This window comes from Canis lupus, chromosome 1, assembly GCF_011100685.1.
Source record: "Canis lupus familiaris isolate Mischka breed German Shepherd chromosome 1, alternate assembly UU_Cfam_GSD_1.0, whole genome shotgun sequence".
NCBI lineage: Eukaryota > Metazoa > Chordata > Mammalia > Carnivora > Canidae > Canis > Canis lupus.
This window is the reverse complement of record NC_049222.1, coordinates 79845112-79865391: the sequence shown is the minus strand read 5'-3', so window position 1 is coordinate 79865391 and position 20280 is coordinate 79845112. Positions and strand designations below refer to the sequence as shown.

Here is a 20280-nt window from a genome sequence, read left to right as displayed (position 1 = left end):
AATATTAAAATTCAGTGGATTTAAATCTCTCTCCTCTCAGCTCAGGAAAAAAACATTACATTTTAATAGGTTTTAAACCCATAATTCATTGGTTTGGAGCAGCACTATTAAATCTATTTAAATATTACTTGTATTACTAAGGAAATGATTTAAATGACTTTGCCTTTACCATCCTGTGTGTTTGAGTTAGTTTAAAAAAGGGAAGACAATACCTTTGGGGTTTTTTTCTTACTCTTAGCATTTTGTTTTATTGTCCTTGTCATATGATTGGCCCTTAAATTATACACACACACACATACACACACACACACATTTCAGATTGGCATTTTGGCAGAGGGTCTTGCGGTATGACAGTTTTAAAACGTATGTCCCTCTTTTTCCCTTATAGATTTCATAACTGCCATTTTAAGTTCCAGAGTGATTTAGATATGCCACTGTGGTAATTTTTCTTGTTGTCTTTTTAAACTAATTAGCCATTAGGCAGAAAAACTGGAAGATAAAAGTATGTGGGTATTTAAAAAAAACCGTGTGTGTGTGTGAGTGTGTGTTCCTTCCTGTCTGTTATATCACAGCTTCCAGTAACACAAAATTTGAAATACAATTAAAAATACTTCACTTTCGCAACAAAAGCATAAAGATATTAAATATCCAAGAGTCACATTTTCACCCTACCTCTGTATTTGCTATAAAGGGCTTGTTAGAGAAGGTATTATGAATTTTGCAATAGTTGTCCTGTTGTCCTCCTTTGGGCACAGGTATCCCCAGGATGCTGAAGCAGTGGTGTCCCTCCTGGGCGCCTGCATTCTCGCAGTTCCCTCATTCCCCTCGCCCCCCTTTCTCTCTGGCCATTGCCAGTACAACTATGGTGTTTCTCCAGGCTTGATACCTCCTCCCTTCAGCCACACTGTGAAGCTCTTGCATTTCCCAATGCTTTTGGTGGGGAATCCCCCCTTCACTAAATACTTGAGCACTACAAAGAGGGAGGTTTTTACACCTACCCCATGGGGTAATCCTGGACCCACAGGCAAATGGTCAGTGACATGACCCCCCCCCCCCCCCCCATGACTCCGTATTTGGTGGGCAATACGGAGGTGCTTTGGAGGTGCTTTCTGCATCGCTCCACAGAGGGTCCACAGAGGGTCCCGGCCGGAGGGAGTTTCAGCTAGCTGTCCACGGTAGTCATCAACTCAAGGTTACATCCTTGTTTTGAATTTCCGTTCTTCCCTGATTCGCTTTCCTTAGGTCTCACTCCTGTCCTGGGATCATTTATTAAAATTACCTATAGCCAAAGGCCCTGTCTATCTACCTTTGGAGGAACTAGGAAAGCCCAGATTTTACTTCATCGGCCCCAAGCTCTTCCAGCGGGATTTCTGGTGTAGGTAGGCAGTAGTACTCGGAGGCTGGAATCGTTTTTTTTTTTTTTTTTCTGACATGAGTTCTGTGCGTAAAACATTTTTCTTTAACAGCTCAGCTTTTACATTATTTTTTCAATAAATGGCTTTCCCATAAATTTATAGGCGAGCTTCCCTTTCTTTTTTTCCTCCCAACTGACTACTGTTGGCATTTTCTAAATGTTTGTTATATGGAATGAATTTAAAAACAAGCTCTGAAGTGGATTTGTCTTTCATCAGATTGTTAGTCCACCTTTGTTATTGTCTTTACCAGGCAGTGTGCCTGGAGTTTAAAGGCTTTATGAAATGCCCCGGCCACTGGCTGCATGAGGGACACAGCTTGTGGGGGGAAGGCTTGGGGGAAAGGAGGCTGGTTTTCTGCAGTTGTTTGGCTTGGCTCACCTGCTCTCACAAATATGATAAACCCGTGGTTGCACGTAAGCCAAAGCAGTTTTATATCAAAAGTCTATGCATTCCTCTGTATCTTAATGTTGGTATGCCTGCCCCTCACCCTTTTTTTGTTTTGTTTTTAACTGATTCATTTACTGTGGATCAGGGGGCTACATTATTGAGTGATGCAGTCATAATCTAATCTTTGTGCTACAATTTGATGAGGCTCTAAGAGGCAGTAATTTCCCTTCTCTCATAGCAAAGACTCTATTCATATATTTAAGTAATGTTTTTTTTGTTTGTTTGTTTGTTTTAGCTCTGTCTCCACAACAACTCCCTCAGAAACCTGGAGAAAGGAGAGGACTTCTAATTTGTTTATGGTGTATACTCTGTTAATTTCTGTTACCTAGTTTTCCTAGGAGAAATTTCTAGAAGCTAGTCAGCTTCTTTCCTTTCTTTTTCCTTTCCTTTTGTTGCTGTCACCCTGAAGTACTACTCTCTTTCTTTCTCTTGAGGAAGGAGCTCTTCTCTCCCTCCTTCCTGCTAATACATATATTTCCATAGCTCAAGGTAGAGCTCAGCACAACCTGTGACAAGAGTTACAGAATGTGTTTGGGTGGAGGCATCTGATTTAGGTAAAGGCCCGAGGGCTTTGCACTTCCACTACTTAGGAGAATGAGGAGTTTTCCAGATCTGTAATCCACACTTCATTCATACCAGAGCACAGCAGGCTGAGCCTGTGTAGGGGCGCAGGGGTCTGGGTGGAAGAGTTAACACAGAAGAGCAGGTTTCACTCAAGGTGAGTGAAGTTTGCAAGGTAGCTTGCAAACTTACACTTTGTTATCCCTTTTTATTGGTTAGTGGTTTGTTTTGTTTTACTGTTTTGCATCCCTTTTTCTGATTCTTTTGTTGAAGGCTTGCTAGTAACATCACTATGGTTGGTGGCGGTGGTGGTGGCAGCGGCAGCAGCAGCAACAGCTTCCAGGTAGCCAGACACGTCTACCTCTGCCTGTGCCCTTCAAAGCTGAGAGAGAGGGAGGAGGCAGGCTTACCCCAAACAGACAGTTCAGGGGTTTAAGGATTTAGGATAAAAAGGACTACTGATGTGTGTCCTCCTCAGAGCTCCCTAGAAAATCCATTTGGGAATCTGCTACCTAAAAATGCGTTTGTGATCTTAAGTGTTTTCCTAAGGACCTTTGTGAAAAGGTTAGAACCTTTTATCGAATGGTAATAATAATGATTACATCTACTCCTTCATTCGTTCAGCAAATATTTGAATACCTTCACCAACTCATATTAAAGGGGCACATTTTATGTTCTCTTTGAATGATATTTTTAAACATTTTCTAAAGTGTATTCTGAGATGATCTTCAAATTACATTTGAATCATCTTCATTAAAGTTTTGGTAGTTGCAGGCTTTCTGGTGTTGCATTTTACTACACATAATCAATTTTTAACACATTTTAATTTTAATAAAACTTTAGTTTCCAGGGACAACAGAATAAAGAGAAACAGTAGAAAACATAATAAAAATGAGGCTACATACATTTATGAATTTATATTTTTTATATTTGGAATTAGGATTCTAGCAGTATATATTCATTATTGATATTCTGTGTATTTCAAAAAGATTTATCGAGGTATAATTTATATAAACTGAAGTGGACCCTTCCTAGCATACAGTCCTAGGAGTTGGACAGCCGAATATAGTCATGTAAACTACCACCACTGTGGAGTTAGAGAATATTTCTCTCTTGCCCCACCTCCCTAAATTCCTTTGTTGTGTGTAATTAATTCTGTTCCCTACCCCAGCCTCGGCACCTACCTATGATGTTTTTTCTCCCATAGAGAACCTTTTTTTGAGAATGTCCTATACACAGAATTATGCATTGTATAGCCTTTTGAGTTTTCATCTTCCTTTACTGTAATGCATTGGAGATTTGTCCCATGTGCTTGTCTCTATCCCTGGTTCCTTATATGGCTGAACAATATTCTCTTGTGTGGATGGACTGGTTGGGTTATGTTTACTCCTTCAGGGACATTTAGGTTAGCCATAGTTTTTTGTGATTGTGAACAAGGTCCCAGTAAATATTAACATACAGATTTGTGTAAGTTTTTATAAGTGAAAGTAGGATTTCCTTTCTTCTGGGTAATTACCTGGAAGTGGGCTTGCTAAGTTACATGGCTAGTGTATTTTGAATGTAACTGACCTAATATTTTCCATAGTTTTCTACTCTAACTAACACGTTCTGTGGGAGAAACTTTGTTCCATATCTTCAGCTGCATGTGGAATTGTAGACTTTTGGAGTCTATTAGCCATTTCTGATAGTTGGATGGTGTTACTCCTGCTTTTCTGCATTTCTATTAACAGCTAAATGACTTGTTGAGTGCTGTGCTTACTTGCCATCTATCTTCTTTGAGAAGTTTCTGCTCATATCTTTGCCTCTCTTTTTCCTTGAGGTGGTTATTTTATTATGAAGTTCTGGGAATTTTTTAAAAGAAATACTCTGGATGTAAGTTCTTTATGTATTTTGCAAATATTTTTGTCCCAGTATGTAATTGTGCTTTAATCTTTTTTTAATAGTATCTTTTTTTATAATTTATTTTTTATTGGTGTTCAATTTACCAACATACAGAATAACACCCAGTGCTAATAGTATCTTTTGAAGAGCAGAAATATTTAACACTGAGGAAATCAAATTTATGAATTTTTTTCTTCATGAATCTTAACTTTTGGTGTTGTCTCTCAGTAATCTTTGTCTTACCCAAGACCACAAAGATGTTCATCTAGAAGTTGTATGTTTAGGCTTGTGATCAAATTGGAATTAATTTTGCTTATGGTAGGAGATATAGGTCTGGTTTCTTTCTCTATCTCTTTCTTCATATGGATCTTTGATTCAATTTACCAACACATTTGTTAAAATAACTCTTTTTTCCATTGAATTGCCTTTGCACCATTGTTGAAGATCTGCTAATATATATATACACACACACACACACATATACATATACATACATACATATGGGTCCTCTTCTCAACTTTGTTCTGTCCTGTTAAACTGGGTGTCTGTTCTTTTGCCAATGACACCGTCTTGATATCTGTAGCTTTCATTATCGATATTCCCCATTCCATTTTGTGCTTATTCTTTGCCGTTCTTGCTTGTCTTCTTTACAGTATCCCTGAGAACTTGGGTCTTCATTGTTTATGTCCTAGAGACTGGCTGATAGAAGAAGGGAAACAATCCAAGCTCAATAAAAAAACCTCTGCTATCAAAAATGGTATCTCTTCTTCCTCCAGACTGTTCTGTCGAGAGTGACTACATTTTTTGTCTTCCCCTGGTCCCAGGTATTCCCTCCCCTGGTCTCCTCCAGCTTCCTCCTGATAGGGCTTCTTGTTAACACATTTGTCTCTCGATGCTTTATCCTACCCGCAGCAGCCAGAGTGATCTTCTGAAATACAACTTGGATCCTCTTGCTCCCCGCTTTTAAAACCTGTCTCTGGGGCAGCCCGGGTGGCCCAGTGGTTTAGCGCCGCCTTCAGCCCAGGGCCTGATCCTGGAGACCTGGGATCGAGTCCCACATCGGGCTCCCTGCATGGAGCCTGCTTTTCCCTCTGCCTGTGTCTCTGCCTCTCTCTCTCTGTGTCTCTCATGAATAAATAAATAAAATCTTTAAAAAAATTAAAATAAAACCTGTCTCTGAGGGCTGCCAGTTTTGCTTAAAATGAAGTCTAAATATCTTACTGTGGCCTACAGATTTCTTCATGAGCTGACTGCCCACCTCTCTGACTTCACATACCACTCATTCTCTTTATTTGACTGTATTTCACCCACAGTCACACATTGGCCTTTTTCTTCTGTCCGTGGGTCACCCTAAGCTGCTTCTTGACTGTGCATCAGCTCTTCTGAAGGCCTGACATGGTTTTCCTAATGCTCCTTAAAGTCCCTCTCCGATACCTCCCGAGAAAGGACTTCCCTGACCAGCAGGCTTTAGTAGCTCTTTTTTTTTTTTTTTTTTAGTAGCTCTTTTACCCAGTTCATTCTCTGGCCAGTTTACCGGCTCTGCTTTTCTCACAGCATTTACCATTTATTTGTTTGTGAATGCATCACACTCCCTTCACTAGCAAGTGAGATCTTGTTCACTTGCCTGCCATGGTGCCTAGACTCATCGTGTTCGATAAATATTTGTACAGTAAGTCCTCGGTAACTATTTGTTCAGTAAATGTATAGTAATTTATTATATTTAATAAGTACCTGTTAAATGAACAAATACTCTTATTTTGAGCTATTTTTGCATTTTGACACACACACACCCCCCCCGCCCCCCAGCACAGAATTTTGAGAGGAAGTTTGACCTGGTAAAAAAAAAATCCACAATCCTGAGTGGCAATTGTAGTATGATCTTATGAATTTTATTTAACAGTTCTCACCTTGTAGGGTGCATGGCTGGGGTAGATAGCCAATAAAGTACTATCACTTTTCTAACCTAGTATGATTACTAAGCCTCTTTGTTTTGATAACTATGGGTTTTTTATTTTAAAACTAGAGGGCCTTTGTGTCACAGTTATTTCTCTAGATTTACATCCCTGGGCTTATATTCTTCTCCCTAAACAGGTAAGTAAAAATAGCAAGTGTTTTTGTTTTGTCAGCACTGTGTTAAAAATTCACATGCATTATCTCGTTTAATCTTCACATCAGCCCCGTGTGGAAGATAGTATTATTCTCCCAACTTTACAGAAAGTGAAACCAGGGCTCTGAAGGGGTAAAGGCCACACAGAGGAAGTGGTGGAACTGGGGTTCAGACTTAGACCAACTTCAGAGCTCACACATTTAACCATTTTATTACACTTGTCCTTTATTTGTTCCCCTCTGTTCTTTCTTCTTTTATATGAGGATCAATAGTCTCTTTATCCCAAGATCCACTGTAGGAGTGTCCAGTGTTTAGTGCCCAGAGCTCAGTGAGGGAAATGGAAATTGGGTGTGCCTGATGCACATACTAATTGGTTTGCCTAAGTGGTCGGAAGCTTATTATTGCATAGATCATCTGGCTACTCCTGACTCATATTGTGTTTCTCCTGGTCTGTTGTAACTTACTCTCATATGTAAGAATCATAAGTTGTTCTAAACACAACTTTTAAGCCTAGGTTCGTGGTATTTTAAACCTACATCTTTGGATCTTCTTGGATTTCATGCTTGGGTATTAGGCTGTCCATTAGCTTCCCAAAATGTTGATGAAACTATGGGTGGGTGGAAGGGATATGTACATTTTCTAGAGAAGAAATTTTGGACCTAGTTTCACAAAAGGTCCTATAACGCAAGAATGTTGAGCCTGTGTTTTATGGGAGTAGAACTGTGCCAGATCCTGATGTGAAATAGTAAAATACCTGGTGGAGTACATGCAGCTAGAAAACAGTTATCTATAGCATTAAAAGGAGACATTGCTAGACAGTTGTTCCAGAAACTGGAGACCAGGAGTTTATGCTGAATTTGTTTCTAAATATTGCCGAGGGGATGGGGGAGTTCCTTCAACTGTCGATAGTTTAAAAAACAAAAACAAACAAAAAAAACCAAAGCTGCACTTGGATGAGCTGCACTTATCATAGGTACTATGGAAAACAAGTTAGCCATGTTAAACTTTTAAGCTTTAACTGACAGTTAATGATAATGGCTGCTTGGGATATTGTTTATATTAAGAGGAATTAACTGGAGCCAGCAGCTGCCTTCGTATAGTTGTATTAAAAAAAAAAAAAAAAGTAAATATTCCTTCAAAATATTTTCCACTTTATTAGTTTCCTATTTATACAAGCACCCTTTATAGTTCTGGGGCACAATGATGATTAAAAACTGGTCCCTGCCTCTTTGGTGCTCATGATTTCATGGGAGTGGTAGATCCAAAGATGGATAAATCATGTTAATATTAAATCACAATCCAAGCACCAGGGTAGCAGTTACCCAGTGAAAGCGAGGTGTGAGGTTAAGCAAAATTATAGGCAGCAGTGGTGGAGGAAGGGGATACTGGTAGAAGAGGACACTAGAGGGCCAGTGGCCAGTCAAAAGGCACTAAATAAATAAGGATCTGTGGTGATTGCCAGTATATCTGGGGGAGTCCTTTTTGAAATTATTTCATTGTCTTACGATAAACTGTGTACTTTTTTTTTTTTTCTGCTTTCATTCTCCATCTGGTGAAAATCTTGTCCATTCTGCTTGTGAATAACAATTACTTCGTGGAATGTAGTAATAATTGCACACTGAAATTATCATGTTGACCTAATAAGCAAGAGTTAGCACTAACCTCTACACATAAACCTTTTAAGGAAAACTAAAAATGGTATATTCTTTTTTTTGTTTGTTTTGTTTTTAGATTTTATTTATTCATGAGAGACACAGAGGCAAAAATGGTATATTCTTAAACCCCTTTTAAGGCAACCCCACAGTTCTTCTGTCCCTTGTGATTTTCACAAATTGTTTTCCCTTGATAAATTTATTAATAAAAGGGGGATAATTTATTTAGGCACCTAGATACCTAGCTTATCTTCTGTGACCAGCAGAGCTGGTGCCACTGTGGCTCTGAAGCAAAGTGGCAGTTATGTATTTCCACCCCCCACCCCCTGGGTCTTTCTGGGTTGATCATAAGCAATTTGTAGCTACATCTCTGCATAAATGAATCTCTGGGAGAAGGAACTGTTGCAAGGAGAAGTTTAAGCCGCTGCCTACTTGTATTAAAAGCTCAGAGGTAGTTTGGGTCTCTTAGCTAATAGCTCAGTCTGGCCTGTGAGTAAAGATAGATGGTCAAGGCAGGTTTTGTTGGTTGTTTCTTGCAGGCTGAGCCTACCTCCTGCTGTGGACCCTCCAGGTGCTCTGTCCAGCATTCTTCACAGCTAAGCTGTGGGCCTATCCATAAATCCATGAGATATAAGGAGATCTCTCCCTCTTTTTTTTTTTTTTTTTTTTTCCCCTGAACAGAAAGACTCATAAAAAGAAAATTGCCCTCTTTCTGTATTTGAACATGGTTGTGTGAGGATGAGTTCATGCTTGGAGCTATGGCATCCATTTTGGTGTGGAAATGGGATATAAGAGGGGCCATGAGAGCCAGAGAGATGATGATGTGAAACCTCAACATGGCCAGGTCATCTGACTAACCTTGGACTTGTTAACTGAGAAATAAAAACCTGTTATTTAGACCACTTTAATATGGGTATTCATAACTTGTCAAGGAACTATCTTAACTGGTGTATTGTAATACCATGACGACGCCATACGTACATCAAAATGAGAAACAACCTAAATTTTAGCCAAACAATAAAGGATCACTTAAGTGAACTCTCCTATACCTATATGATGGTATATACTACCCAGCCATTACGAGTGATAGTCAAAGCATTACTTATGGATATGGGAAAATGTTTGATAACACACTAAATAGGAAAAGGACTTTAAACTACAAGATAGCATGATGTTATTGGTGTTTTAAAATGCTTATATATGCATTGGAAAAAAATGCTAGGGGGACTAATCATTACAGGAGTTGTTATTTGTCTGGTAGGGTTTTGTGGGACTCTTTCTTTATATTCTGCTTGTCTTCATTAGACATGACTCTTCTAAAGATGTTAAAACTTCTGTGAACCTAAAACTGCTCTATAAAAATAAGGTATTTAGCAGAATTGTATGTATAGCCCCATTCCTCCTCTGCTTCATCCGAGTAAATAGTACAATCATCTACCCAGTTACTAGGGGCCTGAATGTTAACAAGGTATCCTGGATTCCTTCATTATTCTCATGGTCTTCTTCCATAACCATGCCTTTTCAGAGCCACCTCAACTTATCTTAACTCCTTACACTCTTTGCCACAACTCTGAGTCATCATTAGTTTTTGACTGGGGACCCTGTGTTACCTCCCAGCTGGTCTCTCTCCTTTCTTTGTGGCCACTCTCACAGTTTCACATAAACATTCTGCACTTTAAACATTTTAAAATTATTTAATACTCTAGGTCACAATATTGGTTAGTCTTTATTTAGACCAATTTAGTAAGTACTCATATATATCCATTCATATACATTAGAGGGACATGCAAATCAATGGGTGGTGGGGCGGGGAGGGGGGAGATAGCCATTAGTAAGTATTACTGAGGGGGAGAAGTTGGTTATTCTTCCGGAAGAAATGAAATTGGTTCTACCTATCTTATCATTTGCGGAAGTCGATCCAAAAAGTGTATTAAAGACAGAACTAAAACTTTCAGAGAAAAACAAAACAAGAAGAATCTTTATCTTAGGGTAGAAAAGTATTTCTCAATGGGTGACAGGAAGCTCAAACCATAAGAAAAAAATTGATAATATTACCAAGTTAAAATTAAAAACATCTGTTCATTAAAAATATCCTAAAGAAAATGGAAAGACAAGCCCCATAAATGAGAAAAGATACTGGCAACAAATAATAGCCAGCAAATGATTACAATCCAGTTTATGCCCATCAAAGACCAAGTAAAAATTTAGTTTAATTTGAAAGACAAAAACCAAACCAAAAAAACTCACTCCCCAGAGCCTAAAGCTCTCCTTATTCTTACGTGAAAGTCTATAAAGTTCTTTCTGTTCATAATCTGATCCCCATATTTACGTTCTACCCTACTACTCTCTTGCTCACTGGGCTCCCACCAGATTTTCTTTAACTTCCTTGGTCACTTCAGGGCCTGCTCCTCATTCCTTTCTCTCCGCTCTCTGCAAGGTGCTGACAACCCTCAACCTTCAGGTCTTAGTTTAAAACTCACTTCCCCAGAAGGGCTGTCAGTCTTTCTTGATTCTTATGAAGGTTTGCTTATCTCTTAGAGTTATACCACCCTAGTTAAGTAAGGTTCCCATGGGACAGTGAGCACCATCACTGGACTGGATGGTGGGGGCTTGTGCTTCATTCTTGATGCTGGTAAAATCTGACTCTAACCTTGGGCCTCACATGTGGGAGTGTTAGCCTAGAAGATTCTGAACCCCATTCCTGGAGGCTGAGGGGGGATGGGTTCCCACTCAACCAAGCAATTCTCCAATACCAGCTGGGTGTCTTATTACTCAGCTAAATTCTGATACTGTCTCCATGGAGATAACATCCTGCCTCAGCCCTTCCAGACACCTTCCTACCACCGCTACCACACCACCCTCCACTTCAGAAGCCAGTTGCAAGTCCAAGTTGTCACCTGTGCTTCCGACAGTTCCTTCTTGGGTTCCATTAATTTGCTTACAGCAGCTCACAGAACTCAGAGAAACATTTTGCTTACTAGATTAGCCGTGTATTGTAAAAGGATATAGTTCAGAAACCAGAAGATAGAAGAGATCCATAAGACAAAGAATTGGGCAAGGGTGTGGAGTTTCCTGCCCTCTCCTAGTACACATTCTCTCCAGCTCTTCCCATGTGTTCCGTCAGTGAGGGAGCTTACACAATCCCGTCCTTTGAGTTTTTATGGAGGCTTTTTGGCATGATTGATTAAATCATTGGCCACTGATGATGATGGGACTCTGTCTCTAGCCCCCTCTTCTCCCCTGAGATCAGAGAGTGGGCTGAAAGTTCTAACCCTTTAATTATATAGTTGGTTCTCCTAGTAACCAGCTCCCCTAAAGTCACCTCATTAGCATAAGAAAAGATACCTTTGCTGCTCTTATTGCTTAGGACATCTCATGGGTTCTCTGTGCTAGAAGTAATGGACAAAGACCAAATGTATAATTCTTATAAATCACAATATCACAACTAGCTCAGTGTTTTTTGAATTGTGAGTCAGACTCATATGAGTGTGCAGTAAAATCAATTCAGTGAGCTATAATCAACATTTTTTATTAAGTAGAAGAGAATAGAAAATAACTACAGTAAGCTACACATACTATTTGGTAGTGTTAAAATTTTGTTTCATTTATGTGTGTATTCTCTGTAGATACACACATGTACAGCACATATGAGTTTTGCTCAAAATGTTGGACGGAGCTCATCTTAGTATCATCTGAAATTCATTCTACTTTTGATGGTCAGTTGCAGGATTACTGAAGAACCTAAAGTCAATGGCCTTTTAAACGCAGCTTGATTTAAGTACTCTGAAATAACTGAAGAAAACTTTTCTGAGCAAGATCCCCTAGCTTGGTGACCTTAACTAAAACAAAAGCATCGATTTTGGTAAGATTTGTTAAAAATCTCTAAAAATTTTTTTTTAAAACGTAAACAAGTTTCCAGGAAATTATATTTCTGTTTTTCCTGGTAAACTTTGGACCAATTCAGAAAAATTTCTCCGATGGGAAAGTTAACTATGTAATAATCAGATTTGGGGCATTTTCCCTCACCTTTTCTTGCCATTATCACTTTGTGAGTTAAACTGTAAGTTAAGACAGTTGAATCCTTGACACAGGAGTCACTGGATTGAGTCACTAGATTGCTTCTTTTGCTTGTTATGTATCTTCCCCTTAAAGAACAGCTTAGGGATGTTGAGGGGCACAGAGATCTGTGTTGTTAGTATGAAAAACGTCCTTGCAGTGATCTTTTTCTTTGGGTTCTTCTACATGCAGTTCTTGCTACTGGAGGAAATCTCATTCTTGTTTTAAGTCATTGGAATGTGTTACAGATAAACCTAGGTTGAAAGTTTGTTCTTGTGTTCTTTTAATTCTTGACTTCTTTCCATATATTCACTTGCTTTTGCTAGAGGTGTTTGTTAAAAGCAAGAACTCCTAGGGCACCTGGGTGGCTCAGTCAGTTAAGCATCCGACTTCTGCTCGGATCAGTCTCAGGGTCCTGAGGTGGAGCCTGGCATCTGGTTCCCAACTCATCCAGGAATCTGCTTCTCCTTCTGCCCCTCCTCCACTCCTGTACACATGTGGCTCTCTCAAATAAATAAATCTTAAAAAAAAAAAAAAAAAAAAGGCAAGACCTCCCAGTCTTCTGACCAGAAAGCAGGGCATATCTATTTTCTCCACCCCAACAACTACAGAGAAGTGGAAAGAATAGTGACATAAACACTGTACTCATCACCTAGACTCACCAGTTAACATTTTGTCTTCTGTGTGTGTGCTGAAATCTTTGAGAGCAAGAGGCCATCATGATGACGGCGTACCTCATGATACATCAGCATGCATCTTCTATGAACCAGGGTATTTTCTTATATAAGGATGATACAGTTAACACATATCCAGTGTATTGTTTGCACTCCCACTCCAGTTCACAAAATGTCTATGATAGCACTTTTTCTTTCTAGCAGTTTTCCCCCAATTGATAACTCATATTCACAGATATCTTTGTGCCTATGTCTCTGCAGTCTTCTCTAGGGTAGAACAGTCCCCATACTATTACTTTATTTATGACTTTGGTGTTTGAGAAGAATCTAGACCAGTCTTGTGGCTTGTCTCACTACTTGGATTTTTCTGATTGTTTCCTCCTGTTTAGATTCAGGTTAAATATTTTGAGTAAGAATAGTACTGAGGTGCTATTGTGTATACAGTTGTATCCCATTGTTGGTGAAGCATAGTAATCTGTGGGGTGATGCTTTGACAATGAATCACTTGATCCCCAACAACTTTTTACCCATGGGTTTTAGCCTCTGTTGATGCTATTAATACATTTGGAGCGGTGAAGTGGTACATTTTGCATTCTTTTCCCTTTTAAATTAATACTCTGTAAAGAAGAACTCTCCCTGCACACCCACGTATGTATATGTGTGTGTGTGTGTGTGTGTGTGTGTGTTTATATGGACGGACTTCTGGATACCTTTTTCCATTGATAGCAGTCACTATTCATTGTTTATTATTTACCATGCACTGTGGTAAGAGTTTTATAAGTACAATCTCATAGATTTCTCCCAACACCCTTGGGATAGATTTTAAAACTATTCCCACTTTTTATTTGAAGAAACTGAGCCCCAGAAATGTTAAGTGACTGGCTCTTACTTACATAGATGGTAATAATTCCAGCTTGGTGGCTCTGATAGCCTCTTCATTATTGTGCATCACTGAGTGCCATTCAGTATCTCCTTTCTCAGACTCAGTCCAGCCCCCCCACAGACAGGGTCTTTACTGAAGGACATCTTCACAGTTCAGAGATTATAGATACCAGCCCAGTCCTGGGCTGTCTGCTGGGGTTATTACCCCATTTCAGAGTCTGTTGTCTCCTCTTTCCTGGGTCCTCAGTCAAGGTCACTGGGTCCCCCATTACTTCTCTCAGCATGGTATCTTCTGGTTGGCTGTAGTCACAGATGCTCCATACACCCATGTTGGCCAGTGGGTGCAAGAATGTTGTGAATTTGGGAGTCATTCCCTATTCCCTGACCTCAGAATGCCCCACAGCCCCACCTATTTTCTTGGGGTACCATGGACCCCACTCCTGGAAACTCTTTCTTAAAATGTGTTATAATCTAATACAGTTATTATTCTTTATGATGCTTAAATTGTCTCAAGTTCTGCCAGTCATGACCCTTTCTAGTTGGGTCGGTGTCCTGCTTGTGATTCCCTGTTAGTTTATTTATTTATTTATTTTATTTATTTACTTTAAAGATTTTATTTATTTATTCGTGAGAGAGAGAGAGAGAGGCAGAGACACAGGCAGAGGGAGAAGCAGGCTCCATGTAGGGAGCCCGACTTGGGACTCCATCCCAATTCTTCAGGATCATGCCCTGGGCCAGAGGCGGCACTAAACCTCTGAGCCACCCGGGCTGCCGTATTTTTTTTTTTTTTTTAAGATTTTATTTATTTATTCATGAGAGACACACACAGAGAGAGAGACACACATGCAGAGACACAGGCAGAGGGAGAAGCAGACTCCATGCAGGGAGCACGATGTGGGACTGGATCCCGGGTCTCCAGGATCAGGCCCTGGGCTGAAGGCGGGGCTAAACCGCTAAGCCACCAGGGCTGCCCCTCCCCATTAGTTTAGATAGCTTTCTTACTCCCTGGCACAAGAGCTAGCAGGCTCACCATGCACCCTTTTTTTTTTTTTTTTTAAAGAAACCATGATATGACACTAAGTGTGCTTATTGCTACTGGGATTATCCTTGTTCTGAGAAAGATTATGCTTTTTTTTTTTTTTTTCCTTTTTAGGAATTTTTTGTGGTTGATAGCATAGTAGAAATGAGAATAGTGGTCAAGAAAATCTCTGCCTGGGGGGGAGGGGAAAAAAAAAGAAAAAAAAAAAAAGAAAATCTCTGCCTGGTTTCCTGGTGGAATTGTCCAGAATTGCTAGGGATATGTATTTACTGAAGCACTGTACTTACTCTGTTCCTGCTGATCATTGGCCTCTCAAGTCTTGTTGATCAAGCAGAGTTGGGGACATTTGATTAAAAACAATTCCTCTTTGGGGCACCCAGGTGACTGAGTTAGTTGTGTCTGCTTGGGCTCCGCTTGTCCTCTTGGGGTCCTGGGGTTGAGCCCCAGTCAGAATCAGGCTCCCTCCCTCTCCCTGTGCCCCCCTCCTCACTCCTGCTTTTTCTCTCTCAAATAATTAAATAAAATCATTAAAAAAAAAATTCCTCTTTTTGCAGAAGGACAACATTTCAAGACATTTCCTGTGAACTTGATTTGCTTGTGGGTCCTTTTCTACACTTCGTTCCAAAATAGAAACTGCAGGGAAATAATTCTTTGTTACAGAAACTCCAGTAGAAGGCTATTAACAGAATTGAGGCTATATCTACCACCTCATTGCTGTATATTTTCAGAAGTAATTACTGGCTATTTTTCAAAATTAAATTAATTATCTTAATGGAATGCTTACTTGTCTAAGTTTAAAGTTCATTCCATTTTAATGTTTATTCTCTTGAATGGCCCATCAGGGGAACCACCAAAAAAAATGATTTTTATTTTGTATTGTGGTTAGAGATAAGAGAGTGTTTTGGGTTTTCTTTTCTTTCTTTTTTTCCCCACCTTTTTAAATAAGCAATCAAAGATAGTAATAGCCTAGGGAGCTCAGTGAGAAGAGTTTTTCCAATATATGTATCTTTCTCAATAGGTTTTTTCTTAGTTATGGTTACAGAGTGTATTTTATTTTAATGTCTAATTGGTACTATGGTCTGTGCCCTTTTTTATTTTTGGCTTTTTTTTTTCTTATAAAGTCATTTTTAACTTGTTTGTAATTAGATGGTGATTTGTCTTAAATTATTTCAGTAACAAGTCAGTGTTGAATTATGTACTCTTAACATATATATCTTTTCCTTCTGTCTTTAAGAAACAAGAAGTTTTACATTTCTTGGCATGACTGTAATAAAGTAGTAAACTTTGCAGGTTAATTGCTCTGTAATTAACGTGGATGGGGTGGAAACCAGAGAGAGGAAGATGCCATGGGGCATCTTCAGCTTGTGTTGCAGGGCAGTCCATTAGGGTATGCTACTCTCAGCTTCTGGAATAAAATCTGGTGAAACTGGAGTCTTCTCCCTGGGAATCTGCTTTTTGAGTTTTCCTCTGTTAATGAGAAGACGTGACAGAGATTCTTCATTTGTATTGAATTGTTGAATGTCATTTGAAATTTGATAGAAGCCATTTTATTTTTAATTGAGGAAAGGGTGGAGTTCAGTTGATGGTGACTCACTGCTTTTATTTGAAGATTAAGATGGCATCTTCCACGTTTGTATTATTGACTAATCAGGAGTCATTATCAGTGTGCATCTGCCACTTACTTCTAGGATCGTTTCTAAGTGTGAACTTATAAAGAAACTTAAAAATGACCACCTAATAATGAAAGTGGTGTATTTCATAGATGTAAACATTTTAAAATGTACTAAATCATTCCTGTATGTCTCACATTTTTGTCATATATCTTTTGGTGACAATTAATTGCGTTTTTATTTTATAATCTTATATTTTAAACACTTGATAAAGACTACCCTTTCTACCAGATGCTCTCTACTTAGTATGCTTTTTTTGTTTGATATTTTCTATGTATAGTCTGACTCATGAAATGGGTTCACGGAAGCCCTTTTTCATTCTTTTTTCTCCTAAGTTCAAGGCATGTTCCACTCACCAACTTGACTGTTATTTGGGTGTCGCCATTCTTTAGATCCGTGAAAGGGCCTTTTCAATTTTGGTATAATAACATGTGAAAAATTAAAGCTTCAGGGTGGCATCCTAGAACAGAAAAATGGCATTAGTGGAAAAACTAAAGAAATCTGAATAAAGTCTGTAGTTTGATAAATAATGCACTAGCTTAGTATTTAGTTTTGGTAATTTCTGTGGTTATGTAAGATACTAACTTTAATGGAAGCCAGGTAAAGGGTATATAGGAACTCTGCTCCTGTATTTCTTTCTCTCTGACATACATGCAGACATAGGCAGTGGAAATTAATTTATCAGAATCTTTAAATGTATGATCATATGATCAAATAGTGGTGAGTTAGGTGCCAGGAGTGCCAGTGAAAGACCAAGGGAGTCCTGTGCAATCGTAGAAGTGTGGGATGTGTGAGAGGCCTTTGCAGAACAGGTGGAACATGAGGTGAGCTGGGATGGATGACTACAACTTAGGTAAAGGTGAGGTTATAAGAGATAAGAGATGACATGAATTGAGGGGAACAACATGCCAGTGGTGATGCAGGATGAATTCAAGTGATCTAATGGAGGCTTACTCTAATCAACGTATGTATGTTAAAGGGTCTGATAGGTATGGTGGTGGTAGAAATATAAGGAATTATTTGGGAACTGATAGACTCTGGTGATTCAGGATGTGGGAGCACAGAAGAAAGACAAATTGATGGTGGCCGATTAACTTGGGCCAGCAGAAGTTACCTAGGGCATTTGTATGAAACATTTTTGTTGTCACATAATAATAATGCTGGACTGCCAAGTAGAACTGTCTGGCAAGAAGTTAGACCAGGGCCACCAGAGCATTTGAGGGGAGCAGAAGGTTGAGGACTGTTCCTCTTTAGTGAGCAGGAGAAGAAAACACCAAGAAGGAAAGCTAATAGCAGAGCATTCAGACAAGTAAGAGAGGCCTCTTTGAAGCAGGCAGAGTGAAGTCTCAGCAAGGAGAGTGTACTGTCTGTGGCTGTGTGTATGTCAGAGAGGAAGAAAACTGTAAAGTCTTGAAATAATTGCAGTGTGGTCACCAGTTTCAGGAGAAGGGGCTCAGAATCTAGATTTTTTTTTTTAAAGATTTTACTTATTTATTCACAAGAGACAGAGGCAGTGACACAGGCAGAGAGAGAAGCAGGATCCATCCATGCAGGGAGCCCGATGTGGGACTTGATCCCGGGACTCCAGGGTCATGCCCTGGGCCAAAGGCAGGCTCCAAACTGCTGAGCCACCCAGGGATCCCCAGAATCCAGATTTAGAGAGTTAAAGAAAGAGGGAATGTGTGTGTGTGTGTGTGTGTGTGTGTGTGTGTGTGTGTATACAGAAGGGGCTTCCTAAGAAGTGGAGAGAGCAGATTTGCACTAGTTTTTAGAGAAGTTTGGCTGTGCAAAGTCAAGGACACACACACACACACACACACACAGGCCAGTAGCTGAAGAGGGCAAAAGAAGGTTATTTTAATTAAATTTAACAAACATTTATCAAATGCCAATTATGTACAGGGCACTGTGTTGGGGGCAGTGGAGGACGCACAAAGTGATTAAAATACAGTGTTTTTTCCCTCCTGAAAAAGTGCTACGTTCTTTTGGCGTTCACTAGACAATTCATCGTAAACAAAATCCTAGGGATGCTGGTATCCAGCTGGCTGGCAGAAGGACAGAATCAGTGGCAGAACAGTTGAAGGTGAGGAAGAGCACTGCAGAATCAACAGCACTGAAAGAAAGAGGGAATGGAAAGCTGACACAGCCTGTGTAGGTGGGGCAGGGTCTCGGCCTCAGAAAGATGGCCAGAGAGGAGAATGGGAGAAGCTAGTAGTGCCAGAGCTACTTGGAGGTGGAATAGTGAGGCTCTCCAGAAGTCTCTACTGTGAATGGCATATGCAACAGACTCAGGTTTTTTTTTTTTTTTTTTCCTGCCTTTGAAATGTTCCTGGTTGCATAGAGAAATGAAGATGAGAGTGCTTATTTTTTTGTCCTGAGAAAGAAAAATGGAAGTGAAACACCTGGATCACCGAAGGAAATGCTTCTGGCTGAGGCTTTTTTTTTTTAATGTCTAATAAAATAAATGCACATACTTTGGGATTGCCCAGGTATTCTGAGTCTCAGTGCTTGCAGGTAGCTCAGGTTTGCGTCAGATGTAGTCTCACAGAGCTTAGAGTCTGGGAAGGATGATAAAAGAAGACACATTTGCAGGCTCTTAATGAATGCTTTCCAATTGAACTTTGATCTGAGGTACAAAGTGGATATGTGCCTGACCCATAGACATCAAGTATTAGGAGATTTAGAAGAGAAAGGGAATTCAAACAGTTTCTGGTGATTCCAGTTGAAAAGGTTCTGAAATAAATTTGCCATGTATTTACCTAAAGGCCTTGTTTTCTTCCTAGACATTTTTTTTTTTTTTTGCGCATTTAGGAAATAGGATGGTGTGCTCATACTTCCTGGTCACCACTAAGTAACAGTACAGAAAGAATTATGAGCATGACTTTGGCTCCTCAGGTGGAGCAATACACTGTCTTGAAGCCTGCAGTTAGTGCTTCACAGGACTATAGGGTGGGCACGGGCTGGTACAATATCTGGATCACTGCTCCAATTTGTCCATTTTATTGATGTAAACTTGCTTTAAAGGTGTTAGTACTTTATTGACTATATTTTAAGTGCATGTAGCCAGAAAATAGTTGTAGGTCAATTGGAGAAAAGAGCTAATTAATGCTATACTTTGACTTTTATAGTCAGACACAGGAAGGACGTATAGAGTGAAAAGAGGAAGGAAATAAAAGTCATTTGGGGAGAAGAAAAAAATACTTTTTTCTTTGAAATATTTTCTTGAAAAGAAAAAAAAAAAGCCTTTCAGGATCCTTTTTCTCAGTGGAAGGGAGCAGCATACGCAGTCCTACCTGGAAAGAGTCTAGAAAACTGTTTGGCTGTCATACGGTAGACCTGACAAGTGACTGACTTGGAAGCATTAATTAAAATGTAATCACTGCAAAAGTTAGTCTGAGAATTCCTCAGCACTTGTTCCCCTAGAACAGGGTTAGGCAGAGTCTCCGGCAGAAGGGGGTTCCGGTGGGTGAGGGTATTAAACTTCCTGTCATCTTGTTGCCTCCCCCTCCCACCTCCCCACTCCTAGGAGGCCGAGGAGGCTGCAGGGCCTGCCCAGAGCCTTTCCTGTAGCCAAGCGTGATGCGGCCTCTGCTGAGGTCAAGCACTCCCATTCCAGCCTCTCAAGGGCTTTCTCCATGTGTTGCCAGTGTGCTGGTAAAAATGACTTTAAACTCTTGTCAGCACAGTTACTGGTGCATGCATCACAGTCCCACTCAGATAAACCTGTCACAACAGCGAGGCGGCCGCTGGAGAAGAGTGCAAGGGCAGGCCTCTAGCTTTCCATTCGAGCATCACTAAACGTGCACAGAGTGCCCAATTATTTCAGCATTATTGAGCAAGCCTACAGGAGGACCCCAGCCTTGCTACATTAGATTTTCTTTAGTAATTTGCTCAAG

General features: G+C 39.8%; 1 protein-coding gene across 7 annotated transcripts in view; it reads left to right on the top strand.

The window, feature by feature from the left end:
* TLE4 (TLE family member 4, transcriptional corepressor) overlaps window positions 1-20280 on the top strand; it is a 142474-nt gene that overhangs the window by 51611 nt on the left and 70583 nt on the right. The window lies entirely within an intron of this gene.